At 48.4% G+C, this 27487-nt stretch overlaps 1 long non-coding RNA gene across 3 annotated transcripts; it reads left to right on the top strand.

Annotated features, from left to right (window-relative positions):
* Positions 1–943: 943 nt before the first annotated feature.
* On the top strand, positions 944–27487 carry LOC140626783 (uncharacterized). Of its 3 annotated transcripts, XR_012025792.1 has the most exons (7): positions 944–3111; positions 6127–6251; positions 24569–24735; positions 24922–25089; positions 25920–26005; positions 26146–26259; positions 26701–27487. It is a non-coding gene; the product is annotated as an uncharacterized lncRNA (long non-coding RNA). The 3 variants fall into 3 exon arrangements; XR_012025794.1 differs by lacking the exons at positions 24569–24735; positions 24922–25089; positions 25920–26005; positions 26146–26259; positions 26701–27487 and adding an exon at positions 7922–12451; XR_012025793.1 differs by lacking the exons at positions 24569–24735; positions 24922–25089; positions 25920–26005; positions 26146–26259; positions 26701–27487 and adding an exon at positions 7108–12451.

The following is a 27487-nucleotide window of genomic DNA, read 5'->3' as shown; positions in this document are numbered from 1 at the left end:
GGCACCTGGGTGGCTCAGTCGGTTGAGCATCTGCCTTGGGCTCACATCGTGACCCTGGGGTCCTGGGATCGAGTCCCACATCGGGCTCCCTGCTCAGTGGAGAGTCTAGTCTGCTTCTCCCTCTGCCTCTGCCCCAACTGCTCTCTCTCTCAAATAAATAAAATCTTAAAAAAAAAAAAAAAAGTAGAGGAAATAGTGTCTATTTCAGAGGCCTATTTAGAAGATCAAATATGTTAAGACCTGAGCGTGCAGGAATTGACTAGCGTCCTTAGGATGGTCTCTGCCCCCAGTTGAAAGTCAGCTAGTTGTCCCAGAACTGGACCTGGGGGGACATGTGCCTGGGTGTGTGTGTGGGGGGGGAGACCCGGGGCCAGCAGGGGTGGGGATGCAAGAGGAGCTTCAGCTGCTTGCGTTTTGATTTAGTTCGGTTCTGGTTTCCAGCTTGTCTGGGCTCAGGAGCAAGACCCTGTGGGCAAAGCATCCCCTGATGGGAACCCAAACTGTCCCCTCAACTGGCAGGGAGAGGGTCGGCCCTGAGCCAGCAAGACCCCACCCACCCGGGATTCACCCCCAGTCAACGATGTAACTGTCACTGCCTACCTACACGTGGGTGGCACCCACCTCTGCCCCACGTTTTCCTTCCATAAACCTAGAACTATTTTTGGTCTTTTGGAAAGTCTTTGAAATGCTAGTCGAGGGGCGCCTGGGTGGCTAGGATGGTGAGGCGCCTGCCTTCAGCTCAGATCGTGATCCCTGGGTCCTGGGATCGAGCCCCACGTTGGGCTTCCTGCTCAGTGGGGAGTCTTTCTCCCTCTGCCCCCTCTCCGCCCCCCATACTCTCTCTCAGATAAATAAATACAGTCTTAAAAAAAAATGCTAGCCCACTGTCTTCCCTGGGGTGGCCTCACTGAAATAAATTCCTCTCTTGTTTCACCAGCGCTCCTCTCTCCGCCTCTGGATTTTGTCAGCGGCCAGTGGCCCCACCTGGTCTGTTTGGACACTCCCCTTCCCCAGCCAGGTGTTCCCGCACCCCAACCTGCTACAGGGGCGGGTGGGGGGCACACAGCCTGCTCGGCCTCCACTCTTAGTAGTTCTCTCTCCCCCTCAACTCCTCCTTTACCTGCCGGAATGCCTTCCAGCTACCTGGTGGGAGCAGAGCCCCACCTTCCCTTTGCTTAGAACAAAGGAGCTGCCGCAGAGCCGGCGTGGGGGCAGGGGCTCCTGAGCAGCTGACCCAGGCAGGTGGCTGGAGGTGGCCGGAAAAGGTTTGTTGTAGCTCCCGGGCTTTCCCAGCCCTTCCAGGTGGGGAAGGACTCTGCACTTTCACCCTGAACTCCATCAGGTTTGCAGCTGGCTGTTTCCCAACACCCAGACTGGTCTTATTTGTGGCCTGGGGGGGAGGTGCAGGAGTCTGTCAACTCCTTGGCACAGTGTTCCAAGGACACACACCGGGAATGCAGCTCAGGGCTCTCAGGAGGGTGCCAGGGGCCCTGCAAATTCACTAATAACAACCATGAGGCCCCGCAGAGCAAGTATGCACTTTCATCAATCACCCAAGGAGCCTCCTCATTTGTGTTCTGCTCACGTATTCAGCAAATCAGCTCTGTGCACCTGCCGTGTGCCCGCACCGTGCTGGGTGGCCCGGCTGCTCCACTGGGAGGGGGTGGTTGTGGCTGTGTGTCCTGGTGTCACACTGTCCCGGGCTGGAGGCTTACATGCTGGTGGCGGTGAGGAGGTTGTAGAGAGCAAGATGGAGTGACTCATGTCAAGCAGGGGCCTGTGCCGAGCAGTGACACAAGGAGTAAAGGGTACGGGAGCGACACCAGCACCAGCTGACGACACACCCAGGCCCAGATTGACCCCAATCCCTCCCAAAGAGGAGCACGTTTGCAGTAAACCGTCATGCTCTTCGGACGTGACCTCGGTCAAAAAGGCAGCTGCGGCCAAAGGCTCTGCCCCAGGGATCTGCGAACAGAACCCAGAACCTTCCCTGCTCAAGCACGAGATGCGGGAAGAGGCCGGAGCTGACCCGGACTGGACCGAGGCCTGGTCTCCACCGAGCCCCCAGACTGACTTCACGTTGGGTTCTTGAACTTTCTGAACCCCTTTTATCTCGTTTCTTGTGTGACTTGCCTTATGCTCTGCTCTGCGTGCTGCCCCAGAAGGCAAGTCTTTGGACTTGGAATCCTGGACCCGCTTTGTGATGATGTCACCCCAGCCTTGGACCCAACTCCGCCGACGCTGCGGAAAGACCCAGCTCGGGCGTGGTGCTTGGAGCTGGCTCACGCATGACAGGGGCGCCGTGGGATCAGCCCCCCAGGAGAAGGAGGCAGGACCAGGCAGCAGATGCAGAGCCACAGTGGGGGCCCGGCCCCAGGACGGCCAGGCCTCTGTACCCGCGCTGGCCCGTCTGTGGATGTGGGCTGCCCTCTGCGCAAGGTGCCTCTCCAGAGCTCAGGCGGGGCTTCAAGGTGCTCGGAGCTGGGGCAGCCCTGGTGGCTGGACGGTTTGGCGCGGCCTTCGGCCCAGGGCCTGATCCTGGAGCCCCGGGTTCAAGTCCCACGTCAGGCTCCCTGCATGGAGCCTGCTTCTCCCTCTGCCTGTGCCTCTGCCCCTCTCTCTCTCTGTGTGTCTCTCATGCATAGATAAATAAAATATTTTTAAAAAATAAATAAATAAAGTGCTCGGAGCTGACAAGCCCTCTGCAGACACCGCAGCAGGTGGGGCTGAATCCCCCCAGGAAGGCGGATCTGGGCAGTAGCACATCTGCGTGTCCACCGCACTGAGTCCGCATCTCTCTCCCTGCGTGGCCTTGGGCAGGAGGCTCAGCCTCTCTGAAGGACAGTTTGCCTATCTGACAAGAGGGGGTGATAATACCCACCTCGGGGAGGATAGGAATTCCTACCATAGCAAAACCCGTAGACCGAGCTCAGTAGGTCGTTGTTTCTGGAAATCATTAAAAAAAGAAGTAAGGTCTGCACTTGAGGGAACTTCTGTTCACTTCCGTAGTTCCAGCCCATGCTGATCCGGTGTGAGGAGTGCAAGCCTCGGGAGACCAAGCGGCCCCTCAGCGGCGGCCCCTGGCCCTATCTCGGGAAGGCTCCCCCGAAGGTAAGGGACCCTCAAAGCTGGGACCTGCGCCAGGAGCGGGAGCTGTCTCGGCAGAGGGGGAAGAGAGGGTGGGAAGGAGGGAGGGTTTCAGGTGATGGGAGAACATGTGCAAAGGCCCAGAGGGGAGAGAAAAGTGAGTGGTGGTGTGGCGGGCCAGGGGCCTCCAGGGGGTGGTGGGGAGAGGGCAGCAGCCCCCCGCTTGGGGCCTTTGCAGAGGAGGCGGTTTCTGCTACAAGCAGGGCCCGGCCTGTTCTCCTGGCCGCGGGTGTCCAGGGCCCTGAAGGTGGGGGCTGCTGCTGGCCAGAGAAGTGCTGTGACTTCCAAGGCCAGGAGGTCCTGGGCCACGAGGTCTTCCTGGGCCCTTGGGCAGGGGATGTCCTGCCTGGCTGGGACCTGGGCGGCACCCTCTGCTAACACAGAACTTCGGAGGGAGAAGGGATCTGGGTCTTCCTCTGCGCTTGCTCTCAGCCCCAGAAGTAATCAGAGCACTGTACAGAGAGTCCAGAAGGCAATCGGCTCTGTGGCTTTGACCCAGTCACTTCACCACTCTGGACCCGGGGCTGACAGTGTGCGTTATTAGGATCCCGCTGCTCTGGGGCCCTGAGTCTGAGGGATTTTCTTGCAGCTTTCCTCTGACAAAATCCTGTCTCGTTTACTTTGATCTTGCTTATCTTTTCTTTCTCCAGCCCCTTCCTATTCTTCCTCCCTCTCGACCTCCTAAGGAGCTCTCAAGGCCACTCTGACAATCGGCCTGCCTGCCGGCTCCTCTGCACGCCCCCCTCCCCCAGAAGGAAACAGAAACAATAGGAATCGCTTCCCCAGCAGCCTGTGTCCCAGGTCAAGAAGAGGGATCAAGTTGTTTTCTGGCACTGCTGGTGCTTTCCCCAACCCCACCACACCCTCTGTCCTGCCTCCCTCGTGACTTGGCTTCCCCACTAGCAGAGGCCGAGGCCTGGCCTTTGCCCCAGGCCTTCTGTCAACCACCCAGCCCTGTCCTTGGAATCTTGCTTCTCAGCGCAAGGCCTCCTCCTCCAGGAGACTTTCCCTGATCTCAGCAACATCCTGCAGGTCCTGTGTCTTAGCCTCCATTTAATTCTGCTCTGGGAGAGCATGAGAATGGGTTGTTAACACGTGTGACTCCCCATGCTGTGACTCCCCAGCCTGATGTCTGCGCATAGTGGGTGCTGGATATGTGGGGGGCAGAAAAAGAAGGAAGAAAAGAAAGGAAACAGCATGAATCTTTTTTTTAAAAAGATTTTATTTATTTATTCATGAGAGACACACAGAGAGAGGCAGAGACACAGGCAGAGGGAGACACAGACTCCATGCAGGGAGCCCGATGCGGGACTCGATCCCGGGACCCCGGGATCACGCCCTGAGCCGAAGGCAGATGCTCAACCGCTGAGCCACCCGGGCGCCCCCGCCTGAATCTTTATAGGAATCTTTGTGGTGTGTCTAGAGCAAAGCTGGTCCCTATTTATTGTTTTATGTCCAACAAAAAAATCACAAAACATACATCCCTGGAGCGCGTGTGAGCCCGACGACCTGACAGGCCTGCTGGGGACCAAGGAAGAAAGCTCCTAACGAGGCCTCCCTGGGCGACTGTTGCCCAGCACTGGCCACTTGGAAGGAGGCTGCTGCCGCGCTCGGCTGCCCCTGGTGCGCAGGGTATGGAGTGCGTGCGGGTGGCAGGGAGCGGGGACACCGACCAGGCAGCTCGGGGGGTCTGGGCGCGGGGCCTCCCAGGAATGATCTAGAAGTGAATGGAGTTTGGCCCGAGTGCGGCCTGGCCTGGATGAGGAGCAGTGGGCCGGCGGGGCGCAGGGGGAGAGGGGCGGCATGTGGGGGGTCAGGCCTTCCTGCAGCCCGGGCCTGGGGCCTGGTGATGACACGCTGTCACTCGGACCGAGTGAGGCGCCACTGAGGCTGCCGACCACGAGGGCCAGTGAGGGGCTGTCATCAGCCCCCTTCCCGGATGAGGAGGCTGTCTCAGGGAAGGTGAGGAACCCCCCCCGCCCACCGTGGGAGGACGGGACTCCCTCCTGGCCCGGACCCTGCCGGCCACTCTGTAGTTCTGGGCACCTGCTGGCTGAGGCCCCCCACCCCCGGGAGGTAGGCTCCGCGGCCACAGGACTGTGGTTCGCAGGGTCACCCTAGTGCCTCGCCCGGTGCCAGTTACATAGCAGGAGCTCAGTGAACCTTTGCTGATGAGCAGACGGAGGCCCAGACAGCCAGGGCGGGGACAGAGGCCCAGACTGCCCAGGGGGAGGTGGGGACAGAGACCCAGATCACCCAGGGGGGGACAGAGGCCCAGATCTCCCTGGGGGGAGAGGGGGATAGAGACCCAGACCACCTGGGGTGGGGGACAGAGACCCAGACCGCCTGGGGTGGGGGGGCAGAGACCCAGACCGCCTGGGGGGGGGCGGACAGAGACCCAGACCGCCTGGGGTGGGGGGACAGAGACCCAGACCGCCTGGGGGGGGGGATAGAGGCCCAGACTGCCTGGGGTGGGGGACAGAGGCCCAGATCACCCTGGGGGGAGGGGGGTGCAGAGACCCAGACTGCCCGGGGGCGGGACAGAGACCCAGACCATCCAGGCTGCAGGCACTGCTCTGCTGGGTGATGAGCTGGGTGGTGAGCTGGGTGATGAGCTCAAGGATCCCTGAGGTATTCCTGGGGCTCCCCCACCAGCCTGAGGTCACATGTGTGAGTCTCTGCTTGGGACCTTTGCTGCCCCTGTGCTGTATCTAAGGAAGTCTGAGCAGGGTGCCTGGCTGCATGGTGTCTTTCATTTATCAATTTCTTCCTCTTTTTTTTTTTATTTTATTTATTTGAGACAGAGAGAGAGCATGAGTGGTGAGGGGAGGGGCAGGGGGAGCAGGAGAAGCAGGCTCTGCATGGAGCAGGGAGCCTGACTCAGGACTCGATCCCAGGACTGATCATGACCTGAGCTGCAGGCAGGCACTTCACCAACTGAACCCCCCAGATGCCCCCAGTTTCTTCCTTCTTTCACAGGCCCAGTCACCCGTGGCTGTCCAGCAGGGGTTCCCTGAGCTTCACTCTGTGCCTGACACGGGGCTGGGATGGCACGCTAGGGGCTAACACGGTGGCGCCCGCTCCCATGGATGTCGGCAATGAGGGTAAATGAAGGGGAAACTCCTGATGGGTTCTTAGTCTGGGGTGAGGGAGTGGCATTGGGGTCCACTCCACAGTGAAAAGTCCCCCCGAGCCGCCGTGGGGACAGAGTGGGCCTGGGGTGGGCATCACTGCCTCTTGCCTGGGCCATGAGAGGAAAAGAGAAGGAGGGAGGGGAAGAGAGGAATCAAAGGATTCCCTCGGATTCTGGCCTGAACAACGGGGAAGGGGAAGGCACGGCTTGGGGGAGAAGCCTAAGAATGCCAAAAGTCTTTTGAGTTCAAGGCCAAGACTGTTTATTTGTTGAATTTCTACAATGCCTCTTTGCCGGGCCAGAAAATACAAAGTGCAAGGCCAGGCCCCGGGGTTTTCTGCTGCAGCCTTGGCATTTCCTGCAACGTTGTTGTCATTTTTACCCTGGAACCCAGGGGTCACGTGACTCCCCAGTCCCTGACCTTGGCCTCCTGGGGCAGGCCGGGACTCACTGTATGCACTCTCCCTGCTGGTGTCTCCTGGCACTGGGGTCTGCTGAAGGGCACGTCCCAGGCCCTCCAGGCGGGGGTGTGTGGCGGGAGCCTCCTGTGCACGCACATGAAGCAGGGCTGTGCAGAGAAGAGTAACGCGCTGCCTTAGTAAATGCTTGCCCTGCTAGGTGTTTATTTTATTTTTTATTTTTTATTTTTTTTGCTAGGTGTTTAATATCACAGGCATTTAATTCTCAGAACAGCCCAAGACAGATATCCCCACTATTTAAACAGGAAAACAGAGGCCGAGAGGCCTCGCCACGTGCAGAAAGCCTTGAGGAGACTGTTCAGAGGTAGAATCCTAACCCTCCCTCCTTGGTTGTGTTTTTCTTTCCAGGGGAACCTGAAACACTTTTTCTGCTCTGGTCCCCCACCCCCACCCCACATATCTAATTCTGATTATCCAAGTGGACTTTACGCCAGATAGCCCTGAACCAGTACCTGTCTTCCCCTTGGAGGGTCACTGGGTCCTCCGTGTCGGTTTTTCCCAATCTTAAGCCAGAAGCTTGCAAAGTGACAATTGGCTCTTGCACCTGAGCAACAAAATGTCTATGCTGTGGTTAACATCACCTGCCATGTCCAGATTTACTCGCTTAGGTTTCATGTTAGGTCACTGAGCAAGCCACTTGCCTTAAAAGGGTGTGATGCTTTCAGTGGGGTCTTTGATAGGTGTGGGTCTCAGGACCATGGCTCTGAAGTTCACCCCAAATATTGGGAATTACCCTGCTTATAGTTATCGTAATCATCTCCCTGGTGCATTGTATCCTCTCGAAAAACTTTCAGTGCCTGTTTGCAGCCGCTAAGTACCAAGCAGGTGATCTCCCCAGCCTGGAATGTCAGAGAAGTGAAGGAAGCAGCTGACAAGGTGTGTGAGGTTGTGGCCTGTGAATATCACAGAGAACCAGCAAAAAACATCATAACCTGTGAATATCACACAGAGGATCCATAAAAGCTGTGAGAACCACAGGGTGTAGCTGAAAGTGGCTCCAGTGCCTTCAATTTTGATCACATCTCTCCATTATGTGGAGAATCTGATCAAAGGGGGGAAATCGTTAAAAAGAATACGACAGGCCCCCAAATGGCATCGCTTGGGCCAAGTCACCAAACCAGGGTTTACTACCCAACCTAACTGCAGTTTCAACCTTCCCCAGAAATTTAAGGATCCTCTCCACCCCCCCCCAAAGGAAGACAAAGTAATCTGCATGGTAAGACCCCCTGCACCTTCCTCATGGGAAAGAGAGGCTGCCTGGGGTAAACCTTCACTAATGTAACTCCTTGTCCCACCTCTGGGATTCCGTTTCGGATGTGGTACGCATATATAGTGGAATGGTACTCGGCCATCAAAAGGAATGAAATCTTGCCATTTGCATCGATGTAGATGGAACTAGAGGGTATTGTGCTAAGCAAAATTAGTCAGAGAAAGGCAAATATCCTATTATTTCACTCATATGTGTAATTTAGGAAACAGAACAAATGAATGTGTGGGAGGGGGGAAAGAAAAGGAGAGAGAGAGAAAGGCAAACCATGAGATTTTTTAAAAACATTTTTTAAAAGATTTATTTACTTATTTTTGAGAGAGACAGACAGACAGAGAGAGAGAGAGAGAGAGGGAAAGGATGGGCAGAGGGAGAGAAAGAATCTCAAGTGACTCCCTGCTGAGCATGGAGCCCGATCGGGGCTTGATCCTATGGCCCTGAGATCATGACCTGAGCTGAAACCAAAGGTTGGATGCTCAACCGACTATTGCCAAAGACTCTTACTTACAGGAAACAAATGGAGGCTTGATGGTGGGAGGTGGGCCTGGGAGTGGGCTAGATGGGTGATGGGTATTAGGGAGGGCACTTGATGTGATGAGCACTGGGTGTTAAATATAAGTGAGGGATCATTAAATTCTACTCCTAAGACCAATATTACACTACATGTTAACTAACTAGAATTTAAATAAAAATTTGGAAGTAAAGAACAAAAATAAAATCTTTCCATTTTATACAGCTCCTCAGACCACTGCCTGCTAACTTGCTAGATGGGATGCTACCCAATTCATGAATTGCTCAATAGAGCCAATTAGAGGGTTTTTTTAAAGTTTTAACAATAAAGCCAATTAGATGTTAAAATTTACTTGGTTGAATTTTGGTTTTTGTTGTTTTCTTTTTGTTTTGTTTTGTTTTGGTTTTTTGTTTTACAAAGGACAGCCAAGGAATTTCTACTTGTTTTACTTTAGTAGAATCTTGTTTATAAATTAAGGTTTATAAAATCTCCCATGAGTTTCACCAGAACTCAGAGAGATAATAATTCTTGGAAAAGCATCCACCTCATGGAAGTCACATAATGTTTGCTGCAATATGTTTTTTTTTTTAATTTATTTATGATAGTCATACAGAGAGAGAGAGAGAGAGGCAGAGACATAGGCAGAGGGAGAAGCAGGCTCCATGCACCGGGAGCCCGACGTGGGATTCGATCCCGGGTCTCCAGGATCGCTCCCTGGGCCAAAGGCCGGCGCCAAACCGCTGCGCCACCCAGGGATCCCCTGCAATATGTTTTAAAATTTCTGCTCTATGGTTTAATCATAGAGTATGTGCATAATACGTTTGATGATTGACGAAAATATTCTTGTTGTTAACCTTAATCCCTTGGTAACTAGTGTTGGGAAATGGATAAAGGGGAAGAGAAGAGGGGTTGATTTTGACACTTCTCTTCTGTGTCCTTATGGGCTTTTAGGATTTTCTCATTAATAGTCCTAATGATGTGGGGTTGCTGAGCGTAATGATCAAGAAAGAATTCTTGAGATGTTTTATGGTGCAAAAAGGGGCCTTTATGATAGCACAGGGGCAGGACCCATGGGCAGAAGGAGATGCACTGTGATTGTGAGGTGGGACTGATTATATATGTTTAAGCTGGGGGAGTAAAGAGAATGGAAGTCTCTGAAGGGATTTCTGTATGTTAAAGATTACAGGATTCTGGAGGTCTGGCTATTGTCAAGCTAAGGTTGCTTTTAGTTTCTAGCAAAGCATTAACATTAAGGCGGCTATGAGCTCCTTGAGGAATGCCAGGTATTTATCCATGGGCTGCCAGTTGTGAGGAAATTTAATTTTATCTACATTTCTCTTGGCTTTGTTCTCCATATCACTAATAATTGGCTAGAAAGGTCCCAGTCTCTAGACTTACGGGCTCCCAGCATGACACTTGAAATCCACAAGGCTTTCCCCACAGAATATTAAAATCCTAAGGTACATACATCACTATATATATATGAATGGAGAAAATGGGTCTTTTTCTCATTGTTCTTAAACATTAAAACAAATTGCAAGAACTCTGAACTCGAAGGAAATATCTAGACGCAATGTATTTAGATTAGGAGAAAAGCAGGATGTGAGAGTGTTTGTTATCATGGCGGCTTTTAATTAGGGGAATGAGTTGGATGGAAGATGGGCTTTCAGGCCTTAAAATATAATTATTCCTCCAGCAAAAGGAAGTAAACAAGGTCTAGATGTGGCAAGGTCATCTAACTGGGTATCCTAACCAGATCACCCCAATTCTGACTGGGCATTTCCTCCTTACACAGCTCTTAATAGCTATCCTGGTACCATGGTGAGCTCCCCATTCCGAAGTATGCTTTTTGGAGGCCTTTCTCAACAAGGAAGGACTCTTTCTCTCAGCTCCAGGCAAAAGTTAATTCTCCTTTCTCTGAATCTTCACGTCACTAGACTATTCCAACTTCCCACAGGGCCTTTTTCACTTTTCACCTTATACGTATTTGCTTGTAGATTTATTTATACTGTAAAAAACCCAAACAATCCCAGAGGCCCAAGATGGAGTCACTTATGCCAGGCCCAGAATGCCTCCCAGTTTGTTTTGTCAACCTAGGGAGTTTGGCAGGTAATAAATGCTCAGTCGTAATTCATACGTATCAAGATAACAGGTTACGGTGAGCAGACGACACTAGAAGGGGTAAGTGCATGGTGTAGGGTTGGGCTGGGCATTACTAAATCTGCTTGTTCCCCATCCTGGTTATTGAAGGAGAGACCGACAAAGGAAAATGTTTTTCACACTGTCAAAGGCCACAATGGTTTATCCAAAGCAAGAGAGTTTATTTGGTTTTTCCATTTGTCGTGAAAAGCTTTAAATAGCAGCAATTGTGGAATTTGGTTATAAAGACGTGTTCTCCACCCAAGAGCATTCCTTCCCCAGAGCTTCTCTGTTAGAAGTTTTCATCTAAAATCAGTCAGAAAAAAAAATAAAATAAAATAAAAATAAAAATAAAACCAGCCAGGATTCCTTCTGTTTATGTCAACAACTCTTTTAGCACATCATCCAGATGAATTTGTTTCCTGTTGTGGGAGGGAGGATCGAGTTCAGGCCCAGATGGTTGACTCCCCACCTAGTGTTTCGTGATCTGTATGTATCCATGAAAACAGACACCTCTGGCCTACATTTCAATAGACAAGCTGTGCTGTGTGTGACTTCTCTGTTACCCGGTTGGGTTGATGGGATCTCTATAGCAGGACTTGGTGAACCCAATTTATTTTATAAATTAGTTAATGATATCAGGGTTGTGCTTCATTGTCTACTCTGACAGGAACACGACAAAAGTTCTAGAGAAAGATTCCGCGCCACCACCACCCCCAACACTCTTCCTCATTTTGTCTGAGCAAACTGCTCCCAGGTTCTTCTGGCTTGACTAGCCTCAACCTTGGCCTAGAAAGACATGAACGAGCACTAGCAGTTTGTAACAGCTCAGAGCTACATCTCTTGGATGATCCTCACTCCCCTTAAAGTGCCTGCCTGAGGAAACTCAAGGGTGGCAGAAGAACTTGCTGTTTGTTCCCACCAAGGCAGAAAGACAGGGCCCCTGCCTTGCAGCAGCTATCGTGGGAGCCTAACTCGATGAGCTCAGGTAGTGAACTCAGGGGGTTTCGTAGGGATCAATCCCCTTTCCCACTTGGTTGTACTTTCTCACTTCCCTGACCAGTGGTCTAGCATTCTCCCCTAAAGGCCCACTCACGGGGTGCCTGGGGTGGGGGGCTCAGTCCATGAAGCACCTGCCTTCTGCTCAAGTCATGATCCCAGGATCCTGGGATCGAGTCCTTCACTGGGCTCCCTGCTCAGCGGGGAGTCCACTTCTCCCTCTCCCTCTGCCACTCTCCCTGTTTATGCTCTCTACCAAATAAATAAATATTTTTTTTAAAAAAATGACCACTCAAAATAAAATAAAAATAAAATGACCACTCACTTCTGTGCAGATTGAAGTTGAGGTCAGTTATGCTGGACTCTCTTCCTTATTGCAATAGTTGCTACTGATTAAAATCTGTCCTTACCAGTCAGTGTCCTTTGGTGTCTGATTTTATTGAACATCTTTATTTTTTTTTATTTTTTAAAAGATTTTATTTATTTATTCATGAGAGACACAGACTCAACCATTGAACCACCCAGGCGTCCCTAAACCTTCAGTTTTAAGGTAAACATGTTGTGCGGATATCATGGACAGTATGGCAATTATAGTCAACCCTACTATAGCGTATATTTGAAAGTTGTTAAGAGAGTAGACCTTAAAGGTGTTCATCACAAGAAAGAAGAAAATTCTATGTGAGGTGATTTTTTTTATGTGAGGTGATTGACGTTAACTTATTGTGATCATTTCAGAATACATACATAAATCATTATGTGGTCTACCTTAAATGAATACATTGTTTTGTTTTTTTTTAAAGATTTTATTTATTTATTCATGAGAGAGAGAGAGGCAGAGACACAGGCAGAGGGAGAAGCAGGCTCCACGCAGAGAGCCCGATGTGGGACTCGATCCAGGGCCTCCAGGATCATGCCCTGGGCTGCAGGCGGCACTAAACCGCTGAGCCACCCAGGCTGCCCAAATGAATACATTGTTATATGTCAAGTATATCTTGATAAAACTGGGGGAAAATGGGAGGGATCGCACACATTGCTGGTGGGAATGTAAAATGGGGCAGCCACTGTGGAAAAGACTTGGCAAGTCCTCAAAACCATTAAATGTAGAGTGACATAGGACCCACTCCAGCATATACCCAAGAGCATCAAAGACATATACTGGGGCAGCGCGGGGGGCTCAGCGGTTTAGCCACCTTCAGCCCGGGATGTGATCCTGGAGTCGCAGGATTGAGTCCCGCATGGGGCTCCCTGTGTGGAGTCTGCTTCTCCCTCTGCCTGTGTCTCTGCCTCTTTGTCTCTCTCTCTCTGTGTCTCTCATAAATAAATAAATAAATCTTAAAAAAAAAAAAAAAACATATGCTGTCACAAAACTGACACACAAATGCTTACGGCAGCATGATTTATAATATAATACCCCAAAGTGGAAGCTGATGAATGGACAGACAAAATGTGGGATATCCATACACTGGAATATTATTCCTCCACAGGAAGGAATAAAGTACTGACGCACACCACACCAGAGAAGGACCCTGAAAACATTCCACTAAATGAAATAAAGCAAACACAGAAGCCACGTGTTGTATGATTCCATGAATACAGAATGTCAAAAACAAACAAACAAACCAGCAAAAAAACAAAAACGAATGCCCAGAATAGCTAAATCCATGAGGATGGAAAGCAGACTAGTGGTTGCCAGGGAATGAGGGCCGGGGAGAGGTGGGGGGCTTCTCTTTGCAGTGATGGAAATGTTCTGGAATGCGGTAGAGGTAAGGATTGCACCATACAGCGAAGATACTAAAACCCACTGGGTTGCACACTGTATTTACTTTTTTATTTATTTTTGTAAAAAGATTTTTATTTATTTATTCATGAAAGACAGAGAGAGAGAGAGAGAGAGAGAGGCAGAGACACAGGCAGAGGGAGAAGCAAGCTCCATGCAGGGAGCCCTATGAGGGACTCGATCCTGGGTTTCCAGGATCCCGCCCTGGGCTGAAGGCGGCACTAAACTGCTGAGCCACCAGGGCTGCCCCATTTACTTTTTAAAAAGATTTTATTTATTATTTATTTGAGAGAGAGAGTGAATGAGCGAGAGTGAGAGCGAGAGAGAGCACGCACAAGCAGGGCGAGAAGCAGGCTCCCCGCTGAGCAAGGACCCAGACCCGGGGCTCCATCCCAGGACCCTGAGATCACAACCTGAGCCACAGGCAGACACTTCACCGACTGAGCCACCCGGGCGTCCCTGGATTGCACACTTTAAAATGGCAAACTTTAGGGCACCCCGGGTGGCTCAGCGGTTTAGCACTGCCTTCAGCCCAGGGTGTGATCCTGGAGTCCCCGGATCGAGTCCCACATCAGGCTCCCTGGAGCCTGCTTCTCCCTCTGCCTGTGTCTTTGCCTCTTTCTCTCTCTCTGTGTGTCTCTAGTGAGTAAATAAATAAAATCTTAAAAAAATAAAATGGCAAACTTTATGTTATATGAATTGCATCTTAATTTAAAAAAAAAAAAACAAGACTGTGCTTGCAACCCAAGTGTTGGAGAGTACTCACACCTGTGCCACTATTTTCCGGCCATACTTACTAAAAGTGTTCAAGACTTTTGCAGTTTAAATAAATACACAGAATGAAAGGCATCCTGGGAAAGAGAGGTTATTTTGAGGCTAACCCCGGGTAAGGAGCCCGCTCGCCTAATCTTTTTCTTGGGGCAGTGAGTGGAGAGAGGGAGGTGAGGGCGATGGCTTTCTAGGGGCTGCGATTGGGTTTGCAGAGGAGGCCCCAGCAAGGCCAGTCTCTCCCCTTCCCCCGAGGGCTGTATCCTGCTGTAGGGCTGTATCCTGCTGTAGCCTTCGGCCCTCACTCGGACCAGGGCACATGCTGCTCAGATGAGAAGCAAATCTGCCCACAGCAGCCAAAGAAAACAAACGCAGAGAGAAAGCAACGGAAAACAGAGAGGAAGTAGGATTCGGCATCCTGGCTGATGACATCCACAGGATCAGAGCCGCAGAGACACGCGGCCCTGGCCACCAAGGCTGCCCGGGGACTTGGGGGACACCCAGGACCAGACTGGCCAGACGCGAGGGGGGCCCTGGTCCTCGGTGTCCTCGGCCCAACCCCCCAGCTTTGCCCTTGACCGCAAAGGGACATCGGTGTCCTTCCTGTATAGGGGTAGAGGCCAACGCACCCCTTGGGTCGTCTCTTTTTATAAAATATACACTGAGATTTCACTGGGCCCAAGAGACACAGGCGGTCCCCCAAGTCCCGGCTGGTGGAAAGCCACCTGACTAGGAGTAAGGCGGGAAACAAAGGCAGAAGGAAATGCAGATAAAAATTAAATGTCCCTGGAGCACCTGGGTGGCTCCGTGCTTGAGCATCTGGCTTTGGCTCAGGTCATGATTCCAAGGTCCTGGGATCGAGTCCCTCATGGGGCTCCCTGCATGGAGCCTGCTTCTCCCTCAGCCTGTGTTTCTGCCTCTCTCTCTCTCTGTCTCTCATAAATAAATACATAAAATCTTAAAAAAAAAAAAAAAAATACTTGGCCTGCAGCTGGCTCTTAGTCCCGACCCTTCACTGTGCTGCGCCAAGGGAAGTTGTGCCTTAGCACTTACCCTCCAGGAAGGAAAGGAGGGCCTCCTTCCATTGCCTGCAGAACCTGCTCCAAGCACTTCCTCCCCGCCCTGCTCTCCAAAACGCTGATCACACTGCCCCCTGGTGGAGCCTCTGGCAGATCCAGGGCAACCCCAAAGACCCAGAGGGGCTGGGGTGAACCCCGCAAGCCTGGGACCCGGGGGTGATGCCTGAAGCGACAGGCTCACAGTCAGGTCCCGCTGATGGTTGTCATGCAGAACACAGACTCCACATTACCTGCTATTTCAATGTTTGAAGACAAGCTAGAAGCTGTCCTATTGGAAAACCAAAACTAAAACTGGAAACCAACGGTGTAAGCCAAAGAAAACAAGCAGTGGGAGAGTTTGGGCTGCAAACCGACAGGAAGCCTTGATTTCTGTGGAAGAGACCAAACATCCATAACAATTAATTCCAATACGTAAACAAAGAACAATCTTGGTAATGGAAATATCGTCCATAAAATATAAAAATCAAAACCATGAGCATATTTCACAAGGGGAAAAAAAAAACAAACTTATTCACCTGCTTCTGAATTTTTCCCATATATTTGCTCATTACACCAATTTTTTTTACTTCTTATATTAACCAACAGAAACTAGGTTTCTTTTTTTTTTTTTTTAAGATTTTATTTATTTATTTATTTATTTATTTATTTATGAGACACACACAGAGAGAGGCAGAGACACAGAGGGAGAAGCAGGCTCCGCTCAGGGAGCCCTACATGGGACTCGATCCCAGGACTCCAGGGTCACGCCATGGGCCGAAGACAGGCGCTAAACTGCTGGGCCACCCGGGCTGCCCAGAAACTAGGTTTCAGTAAAAATTATGGGAGGACAAATACAAGATAGAAAAAATTATTCTTTTTAAAAAATATTTTATTTATTTGATGGAGAGAGGGAGGGAGCATAAGCAGAGGGAGAGGGAGAAGCAGGCTCCCTGCCGAGCAGTGAGTCCGCAGTAGGACTCGATTCCAGGACCCTGGGATCATGACCTGAGCTAAGCTTAACCAACAGAGCCACCCAGGCACCCAGAAAAAATAATTTCCATAAGTTATCTTTCCTGCTATTTGGGTGGGGGGAAGTCAATTCATCCTCACATACTCTTTTTTTTTTCTCATTTAAAATCACATACTCTTTCCTGTGCTGCCCTGATCATCACACCAAACTGTTTCTTTCCTCCGAAAGCATTGCAGGGCTTTTCAGGACTTTCTATTCCTCTTGGGGGTCTTCCTCTCTTTTCTGTTTGGTAAAGCTCCTGTGCATTCTTCAAGACCCCGTTTACATGTGGCCTCCCACCAAAACCCAGATGACGGGATGTGTCCGCAAGTTTTCAGGCCATCACAGGCTCATCACCCCCCAAGCTGTGCTTTCAACGTTCCAAACCCCCATCTCTAGTATAACAATCATTTTGCTCGGATTGTAATGATTTGTTTGCACATCTTTTGACGTGGGGAATCCACCCAGAGGTGGGCTGTGTCTCGGATGAGGCACAGAGCTTTGAAAACCCTTTCTAGGTTAGAAGCTGGTAGGGGCCGTTTGCCGTCCGTTTTGCTTCCCCAGAGCCTAGTACACAGCCAGACTCATCTAAGTGGGGGGATTTCAAAATATACTGTAAAAACACTTTTACTTTTGAATTTTTGGAATTTTTTTGAGTACTTACTCAAAGTGCTTTTCATGGCTCAGAGGGCAAAAGGTGTAAATGTCCATACAAGTGAAGTTTCCACCTCTCCCTTGTTTCCAGCCGCTCAGTTTCTCTTCTTATCAGTAAATAGTTAACTCATTTTTAAATATCTTCTGGATGAAGTTCATGTTCTTTGACACAGTGAAATTCTTTCTGCCACCTGGGCTTGTTTGCCTTCCCAGCCCTCTCCCTGCACCCAGCTTTTGCCCTCTCCTCTCCAGCCTGCACTAAATTTAGTTCCTCAGAATGCTGTGATCTCTGTCACCCCGTCTTGCCACCCTTTCTGTCATTAGCAGAACGTTTCTGGTCAGCCCAGCCTCAGCCTCTCTGTCGCAGTGTGGACCCCATGTCCCGAGGGCTCCAGGAGCCCCCATCCCTCCAGTTCTGATTGCCTGTTTCCTTTCTTTTCTTTTCTTTTCTTTTTTTAAGATTATTTATTAGAGACACACACACAAGGGAGGAGGGCAGAGGGAGAGAAGCAGGCTCCCCATGGAGTGTGGAGACCAATGTGGGGCTCGATCCCAAGCACCCGGATGATGACCTGAGCCCAAGGCAGACCCTTAACTCATTGGGCCCCCCAGGTGCCCCAGATTGCCTGTTCCTAATGTGTGTTCCTAGCAGGCTCCTGGGCCTGGAGGTCTAAGACTCCTTAGTCATTATTAAAAACTAAAGACCAAGGGTGTCAAATAAATAAATAAAATCTTTGAAAATAAGTGAAGATTAAAGACCAGAATCTGGGGCCCCTGGGTGGTTCAGTAGATTGGGCCTCTGACTCTTGGTTTTGGCTCAGGTCATGGTCTCTGGGTTATGGGATTGGGCCTCACATCGTGCTCTGAGCTCAGCTCAGAGTCTGCTTGTCCCTTGCCCTCTGCTCCTCCTCCTGCCCACCTCCCCCTTCTCTCAAATAAGTAAATAAAATCTTAAAAAAAATAAAAATAAAAAAAATAAAGACCAGAGTCTAGCACACTGCAGGGCTGGAATGAAGGTTTCTGTCTCCTGGGCAACAATTGGCCATTGTCCTTGTTCTGGAAACCTCCTGACCGCTCAGCCTCAGGAAGTTCTGGGACTGGGGTTTGGCAAGCGAAGCATAACCTTGCCGGGGTCCATCCCAAACCATCGGGTCACATCAGTGTGCACGCTCGTGGGCACGAGGCCCTATTTCTTAGGACGAATGAGAAAAGCAGCGCAGACGTTTTCGTTATCGGCCTGCTGTGACTCTCAGCAGCAGAGGTCAGGGTCCCCGAGTCCAGTCACCCCATGGACACAGCGGAGTTAGACTTTCTACTTTAAAAAGCTACAAGGCAGAGATTCTGAACCTTGATCAATCCTCCTGATGTAATTTTTTAAAAAAAAATATTTCGTTTATTTATTCATGAGAGACACAGGCAGAGGGAGCAGCAGGCTCCATGAGGAGGCCTGATGTGGGCCTTGATCCTGGGACTCCAGGATCACGCCCTGGGCTGCAGGGAGGCACCAGACTGCTAAGCCACCCAGGGGTCCCTTGATGTAGTTTTTGAATGTGGGTGAGGTCCAGAGCCTACAGCCAAGAAAGAATTCTTGAGATGTCTTTGGTGCAAAATGGTAATATTATGAGAGCTCCGGGACAGGACCCGTGGGCAGGAAGAGCTGCTGCCTTGGGGTTGTGAGGAATGGTTGATTATACACTATGGGGGCGGGGGGGGGTGGTAAAGAGAAGGGAGGTGCCCTGAAGGACTTTCCTATGTTGATGGAGCACTCAGGATCCTGGGCCTGGCTATTCTGAGGGTAAGATTGTTTTTCCCTCTAGCAAAGCATTAACATCAAGATGGTAAGACTTCTGGGGCACCTGGGTGGCTCAGTGGTTGAGCGTCTGCCTTCAGCTCAGGGCGTGATCCCGGGTTCCTGGGATCCAGTCCCTGCAGGGAGCCTGCTTCTCCCTCTGCCTGTGTCTCTGCCTCTCTCTGTGTCTCTCATGAATAAATAAATACAATCTTAGGAAAAAAAAAAAAAGAGAGAGAGAGCTAGAAGTTTCCTGGAGGAAGGTCACACAAATCCCACCCAAGAGTTGGTGGGGTGGTTGTGGGGTGGCAGCTTGTGCTTTGTCCTCGGCTTGCCTTCTGCTCCCTCATTGCTCTCAGTGGGGACGTTGCAGATGGACAGTCCGCTATGTCCAGAGTCTTCGCCACTCCCCCAGCCTTTCCAGCGGAAGGTACAGCTTTCTCTCAAACTTCAGCCCCTACACTGAATGCCAAATTATTCCATAGGATTGTGAGTCCTGTAAAATGCAAGGTGTTATGAACATTTACCATTATTATTATTATCATTACTCAGACTTTTTAAAAAGATTTTATTCATTTATTCATGAGACACACAGAGGGAGAGACAGAGACACGGCAGAGGGAGAAGCAGGCTCCTCGCGGGGAGCCCGATGTGGGACTCGATCCCAGGACCCCAGGATCACGACCTAAGCTGAAGGCAGATGCTCAACCACTGAGCCACCCAGGCGTCCCTATTATTACTCAGATTCTTACACAAAACTTATACATAGTAACTCTAGGATGTCACAAAAGCCCACCTATGTATATATTTTGTACAAGGACCCAAAAGCACTAAAAAGAGGCTACTTTGTGTGTGTGTTTAATTATCATTTTATTTACTTAAGTTTCAAGTTCAAAAATTTCCTTAAACTTTTTATTTTTAAGATTTTTTTACTATTAAGTAATCTCTACACCCAATGTGAGGCTTGAACTCGCATCTCCTGATCTCAGGGTTGTGATCTCAGGGTTGTGAGTTCGGCTTCCATAGCCTCTGAGCTCAGTGTGGGGTCTGCTGGAGATTTTCTCTCCTTCTTCCTCTGCCTCTTTCCCCACTTGCACGCTCTCTTTCTCAAAATAAATAAATAAATCTTAAAAAAAAGTCACATGCTTCACCCATTGAGCCAGGCAGGCACCCCAAAAATCACCTTTTAAACTCACTCTACATGGTTTATTATTCTTCATCATTCTTTGTTTTTTAACAATCACTTTTACATAGCCTTTGATTAATGTTTAGCCTTAAAGACTTCTGAATTGCATTGGTAAATTTAATGTTTTTCTTCTAAATTCTTCAATTATTTGACTAACAAAGTCAGCTTTCCAATGATTTCAAAAAGTTCTTATAATCTAATAAATGAAAAATATTAATATGGAGATTTTTAAGTTCCCAATAGGATTATTTACAAACTCAGGACATTTTTTACTTATGATGTTTAGTCACCCAAAAAAAAAATCTAAGTCAAGTAAGCAATTATGTAACTTAATTGGAATCTCAAGGTTAATCTTTTAGAAATTCTTTTTTCCCCCAAGTTTTTATTTACAGTCCAGCTAGTTAGCCCACATAACAGATGTAGAATTCAGGTGTAGATTTTTTTTTTCAGGTGTAGAATTTAGTGATTCATCATTTCCATGCAACCCCTGGTGCTCATCACAAGTGCCTTCCCTAACGCCTATCACCTATTTCAGCCATTGCCTCACCCACCTCCCCTAATCTTTAAGATATTTTAATATTTCCCACTATTTTCTAATATATTAAACTCTCTTAAGTGTTACAAATACTTGAGATACCAAGTATATGAATATTCCTCTGATTAACACTAGTATAATAACTTACTACTGCATTATGTCCCGGATAAATTCTAAGTCTTCCTGGTTTTTTTTTTTTTTATGATACTCAGAGAGAGAGAGAGAGAGAGAGAGAGAGAGAGAGAGAGAGGCAGAGGGAGGAGCAGGCTCCATGCACCGGGACCCCGACGTGGGATTCGATCCCAGGTCTCCAGGATCGCGCCCTGGGCTAAAGGCAGGCGCTAAACCGCTGCGCCACCCAGGGATCCCCTAAGTCTTTCTGTTATTTCATTGAGTAAGTTTGAGTTTTGGAGTTCTTATTGCAGGTGAATGAGATTTTAAGTTGAACAATCATTTTGATTAAGATACGGGGCTCTGGAGCTGTGGCCACCCGCAGACTAGCAGGTGGAGTCCTTTAACCAGCTATTATGCCAGTAAAGAACTTCAAGTACATGCCCTATTTTTTTTTAAATATTTTATTTATTTATTCATGACAGACACAGAGAGAGAGGCAGAGACACAGGCAGAGGGAGAAGCAGGCTCCCCGCAGGGAACCCAATGCGGGACTCCATCCCTGGTCCCCAAGATCACACCCCAGGCCGAAGGCGGCCCTAAACCGCTGGGCCACCGGGGCTGCCCAAGTATATGTCCTATTAATAGGGTAGTAGCCTCTTCCCCTGTTCCTCAGGATTCAAGGTATGTAATAGCTGATTCTTACTACTGATGATTTTGTAATTTCAGCCAGGTTGCCCCAGTGCTTGATTGATCTCAAGCAATCAGTGTACTGCTTCATTCCATTTTTTATTCTTTTAGGGGTACCTGTCTGGCTCAGTCAGTAGAGCATGTGACTCTTGATCTTGGGGTTGTAAGTTCAAGCCCCATGTTGGGTGTAGAGATTACTTAAAAATAAAATATAAAGGGCACCTGGGTGGCTCAGTTTGTTAAGCGTCCAACTCTTGGTGTTAGCTCAGGTCTTCATTTCAGGGTTGGGAGTTCAGGTCCCCCATCGGGCTCCATGCTGGGCATGGAGCATGCTGGAAAAAATATAATAAAATAAAATCTTTAAAAAAAAAGTGAGCTTAGAATAACTTGTGCTAGAAAGCAAGAAAGTGCTCCAAGATTAATGAGGTCATAGAATCCATACTGAGAGGCCTTCTACTGGTTAACCCTGGACAATTTTATTTTTTTATTTTTTATTTTTTAAACATTTTATTTTATTTTATTTTATTTATTTATTTATTTTTTTTTTATGATAGTCACATAGAGAGAGAGAGAGAGAGAGAGGCAGAGACACAGGCAGAGGGAGAAGCAGGCTCCATGCACCGGGAGCCCGACGTGGGATTCCATCCCGGGTCTCCAGGATCGCGCCCTGGGCCAAAGGCAGGCGCCAAACCGCTGCGCCACCCAGGGATCCCTAAACATTTTATTTATTCATAGAGACACACACACACACAGAGAGAGAGAGAGAGAGAGGCAGAGACACAGGCAGAGGGAGAAGCAGGCTCCATGCAGGGAGCCCGACGTGGGACTCGATCCCAGGTCTCCGGGATCACGCCCCAGGCTGGAGGTGGTGCTAAACCCGCTGAGCCATAAGGGCTGCCCACCCTGGACAATTTTAGCATCAAAAATATTAATGGTACTTTGAAAGTAATCCATGAGTCAATAATGATACCAGAAATAGAAATGGGGGAGGGGAACCTGCTCTTTACAGAGAACATGCCAGTTATAAATGTGGAAGTGATGTTTTAAAAATCACTGTTTTATAATCATCAACATAATTCTTGTTACAGCATGGATCATGGATGGATGGTACACAATCAAGTGAAAGTTTTCTGTAATACAAAGAAATTCAGTTAAAATGTCCATTTACAAATTCTTTCATAATTATATAGATAATTAACAAACTTAAGCATTTGACCAACTTTAGCATCCCTATAATTGGACAAAATAATCTTAGATGTCTCCTAATGTGTTGCAATGAAAAGTGCAAAATTTCCCCTGTGTGTTCCTCTTACAAAATGTTTCGCCTGAATCTAATCATGGAGAAACAAATCACACCGATGCAGATTATGGAACATTTCATGAAAGAATGACCCGGACACTTCAAAAACATAAATGTCAAAAGAGACAAAAAAGGAAAAGAAAAGGAAAAAATTGTGCAGGTGAAAGAGTCTATTTTAAAGGAGACTATAGACATGGGAACCAAATACAATGTATAATCCTTGATTGATTCTGAATTTTAAAAAATATCTATAAAAGTCCGGTAATATTTGGAGACAGATATGGGCTGTATATTAGATAATATTATATTAATGTCAAATTTCTTAAATGTGATGATGGTTTTTTGATCATGTAGGAGCATGTCCTAATTCTTATGAGATACTAGAATACTTAAAAGTGAGTGTCATGATGTCTGCAACCCATTTTCAAATGCTTCAGGAAATATATATACATACATGAAGGGAAAGAGAGATAAAGAGAAACAAATGTGGCAAAAGTTAAACATTTATAATTTAGATGAAGGATGTATAGGTAGGTGTTGTATCCTATTTCTAACTTTTCTGTAGGTTATTTTTTTAGTTCTCTCTACTCCCAACATGGGGCTCAAATCACAACCCCAAGATCAAGAGCCCCACATTCCACGGACTGAGCCAGCCAGGTGCCCCTTCTCTGTGGGTTTGAAATATTTATAAATTGTAAATCACTGATCATCAGGGCAAATATAACTATGGGGTCCTATAGAAACAGAACAGGGAAGAGAGAGACATGTCCTTTGGGGTGCATGGCGGCTTGGTAAGGAGCAATTCAGGGCATTGTGAAGAAGGAAGGCAGGGTTGCATGGAGTAGTAAGTGAGGGGGTGAGGAAGTGTTCATAGACAGTCTGTAGACAAGCAATTCGAAAGTGTGATTGTAAAGGGGAAGAGAAGGGACGGGTCAAGGAATGTTTGTAAAAGATGGACAACCCTTCACTGTGGTTAAATGTATTTTAGTCAGTGGGAGAAAGAGTTTGAAGGTTCAGGAGAGAAAGGAGGGGATGTGCTAAGTCAGTAGATCCCAAGGCAGGAATGGGATCCTGAGGACAAAAGGCTGGTAAGTCTCAGGCAGAGAGTAGGACATTCTACTCACAGAGCAGGAGGAAAGAGAAAAGCTTGCACCAAAGGAGTTCATGAAAATGTGTGCACTTAGGAGCAGGGGAGTGAGGAAGCCTTTCCTGGTGCCTTCTATTGCTTCAAATCTGGAGGCCAGGTCATCTTCTCACGGAGAGACAGGGAGGTGGATGGAGGAAGATTCGAGCAGAGTGGAATGTAGAAAGCCGGAGAAATGACTGCTAAGAAACATGGGGCTGCTGGGGATTGTTCCGTGAGTCTCCTTTCCTGTGTGCACATCCCACTTATAATTTCTTCAAGTTCTAATTTGGCTACACACAAATAAATTCAAAATGGATTAAAGACCTAAATGTCAGACCCAAATCAAAGTCATGGAGAAGAACACAGGCAGTAAACTTCCTTGACACTGGCCATAGCAACTTCTTTCTAGGCATGTCTCCTAAGGCAAAGGAAATAAAAGCAAAAATAAACTCTTGGGACTACATCAAAATAAAAAGCTTCTGCACAGAAAGGACACAATCAACAAAACTAGAAGGCAACCTACAGAATGGGAAAGGTATTTTCAAATGACATGTCTGATAATGGGTTAGTATCCAAAATCAACACCCAAAAACCAAATAATCCAACTAAAAATGGGCAGAAGACACAGACATATTTCCAAAGAAGACACACAGATGGCCAACTGACACATGGAAGGTCACTCACCATCAGGAAAATACAAATCGGGACGCCTGGGTGGCTCAGTGGTTGAGCACCTGGCTTTGGCCCAGGGCGTGATCCTGGAGTCCCGGGATCGAGTCCCACATCGGGCTCTCCGTATGGAGCCTGCTTCTCCCTCTGCCTGTGTCTCTGCCTCTCTCTCTGTGTCTCTCATGAATAAATAAAGAACACCTTTTTTTTTTTTTTAAAAGGAAAATACAAATCAAAACTACCATGGGATATCACCTCACACCTGTCAGAATGGCTAAAATCAACAACACTAGAAATAACAGGGATTGGCAAGGATGTGGCTGGAGAAAGGGGAATCCTCTTGCACTGTTGGTGGGAATGCAAACTGGTGCAGCCACTCTGGAAAACGGTATGAAGGTTCCTCAAAAAGTTAAAAATAGAGCTACCCCAAGATCCAGCAATTGCACTGCTAAGTATTTACCCAAAGAATATAAAAATACCAATTCAAACATGCACCCTGATGTATGTATGTATGTATGTATGTATTTATGTATATTTTTTTATTTTTAATTTTTTTGCACCCTGATGTTTATAGCAGCATTATCTACAATCAACCAGTCATAGAAACAGCCTAAGGGTCCTTCAACTGACAGATAAAGATGTGGTGTCTATACACAATGGAATATTACTCAGCCATAAAGTGAATGAAATCTTTCCATTTGCAATGCCATGGATGGAGCTAGACTATATTACGCTAAGCAAAGTAAGTCAGTCAGAAAAAGGCAAATATCCTACGATTTCACTCATATGAGGAATTTAAAAACAAAACAAATGAACAAAGAGAAAAGAGAGAGAGGGGCAAACCCAGAAACAGACTCTTAACTACAGAGAAAAAACTGCAAGTCACCCAAAGAGGTTGTGCAGGAATGGGTGAAATAGGTGATGGGGGTTAAGGAGTGCCCTTGCTGTGATGTGCACTGCGTGACCTATGGAAGTGTTGAATCACTAGATTGTACACCTGAAACCAATATTACACTGTATTTTTTTTAAAGATTTTATTTATTTATTCATGAGAGACACAGAGAGAGAGGCAGAGACATAGGCCGAGAGAGAAGCAGGCTGTCTGTGGGGAACCCAATGTGGGACTGGATCCCAGGACCCTGGGATCATGACCTGAGCCAAAGGCAGACACTCAACCACTGAGCCACCCAGGTGCCCATATTACACTGTACCGTTAAGTAACTGGAATTTAAACAAAAACTTTAAAAAAAGAAAATCTAATTGGGCCACTTTGTACTATCCAATATGGATTTTTCCTATTAAATAAGATTTTGGATTGAGTTGCTTCATAGATGTTCGGTTCCCTTGTTGTTACTTCTGGTTTCACACCAGGGTAGTGAAGATGGATTTGTACAACCCAGGAATATAACAGCACAGTTTTATAGGAATAACCCCGAGGGGCTTTGCTCAGAAAGGGCTCTGGGTGTGGCACCAGCAGGAGAAGAGATGGCTAGCATTGTCAGTGCCAGATTCTCCTCCGCTTGCTGGGGACAGATAGACTAGATTTCGTATCCCTTCTCCTCTCTTATGCAGCCACAGAACGTCTCACATGACCAGCGTCCAGCATCTCTTGACCTCTCCCCACATGTGGCTCTGTGGTTGGCTTCTGGCTAACAGCAGTAAGTAGGTGGGCCGGGCACCACTTCCAGGACCACTCAGTATAAATCTCCCACGCAAGAGGTCTCTCTCCCTCTGTCCCTCCTCCTCCTTGTGCTCTCTCTCTCTCTCAGATAAATACAATCTTTTTTTTTTTTTAAAGATTTTATTTATTTATTCATGAAAGAGAGAGAGGCAGAGACACAGGCAGAGGGAGAAGCAGGCTCCATGCAGGGAGCCTGACGTGGGACTCGATCCCGGGACTCCAGGGCCAAAGGTAGGCGCTAAACCATTGAGCCACCCAGGGATCCCATATAAATAAAATCTTAAAAAAAACCCAACCAATCCACAAAGGTCAAGTTACCTGTCCAGGTAACCATTCCTTCTTTGATGTCCCACAAATAACTCACACTCATGGTCTACAACATCATCCTTCTTCCCAGATCAGCTTCTTCCCTTGAATTTTTTGATCTCAGAGAATGACTAGCCCCACCTGTACCTGGACAGCCAGGCCAGAGAGTTGGGAGTCACGGGTGACTCCTTCTCTCCCCCGACCTCACTGTTCTGTCACCACCTCTTGCGAAGGGTCTCCCCGCTATCTCTCCTGTCCACGTCCACGTCTCCACCCCACTGTGATTTCCCCTGATTCGGGATCGCTTAGGCCCAAACGCCAGCATTTGCTTCTCATCCACCCACTTCTGCGGTTGCCCCTTCCCAGAGTGGTCAGTGTCGCCTTCTAGCACCCAAGTTGGACCGTGCCCCATGCTGTTCAGAATTCCGATGTGTCTCCACATTAAGATGAGACAAGGAGCATCTCGATTTGGCCCCCGCCCAGCCGTCCTGCCTCGACTCCTGCCACCTGCTGCATCCACAGGGACAAGCTCATAGAGCTCAACAGCTGGTGGTCACACCTTCCTCACGCTCCTTCCGTTTCTCCGTGCATTGCACACGCCTCTCCTTTGGCCCAGAATTCCCTTGTCTGCCCCTCTCCCAACCCTCCATGTGTTCCAGTCTCAGCCCAAAGCTCCCTCCCCTGAAGATACCACTGTCCTGAGTTACAGCTGCTCTTTTGTCTCTACTTCAGTGCCTCTTGTCCAGGCCTGCGCTGTCATTCTCCTGGTAGGGGCTCCCTAAGCTCCTGGGTGCTGGGCAGCTTCTTTGAAATTTTGCATACCTGGTGGCCAGTCTAGGGCAAAGCCCGGCGGATGACCAATAAATGTGTGAAGGAACAATGTTAATAAGGAACATTTTTCCCTGTCTGGGAGCTCCCGTCAAGCGAGGAGGATGGACTTACAGACAAATCCACCTTACAGTAGACTCCTGCTGGACGGAGGGCTCTGACCCTCTTGGAGAGTCTGGAGAGGAGGAGGAATCAGGTGCATTCCGCATTCGCAGTACCGCGCTGGAAAAAGAAATCTGAGGCTTGGCCACTGAGCATGATGAGAACGTGTGGTTACTGAAGAGGCTGATTCCACTGGGCTGGGATATCATTCTTTTTTTTTTTT

Source organism: Canis lupus, chromosome 38 (assembly GCF_048164855.1).
Source record: "Canis lupus baileyi chromosome 38, mCanLup2.hap1, whole genome shotgun sequence".
NCBI classification, from domain to species: Eukaryota; Metazoa; Chordata; class Mammalia; order Carnivora; family Canidae; genus Canis; species Canis lupus.
This window is presented reverse-complemented; position numbering and strand designations above follow the sequence as displayed.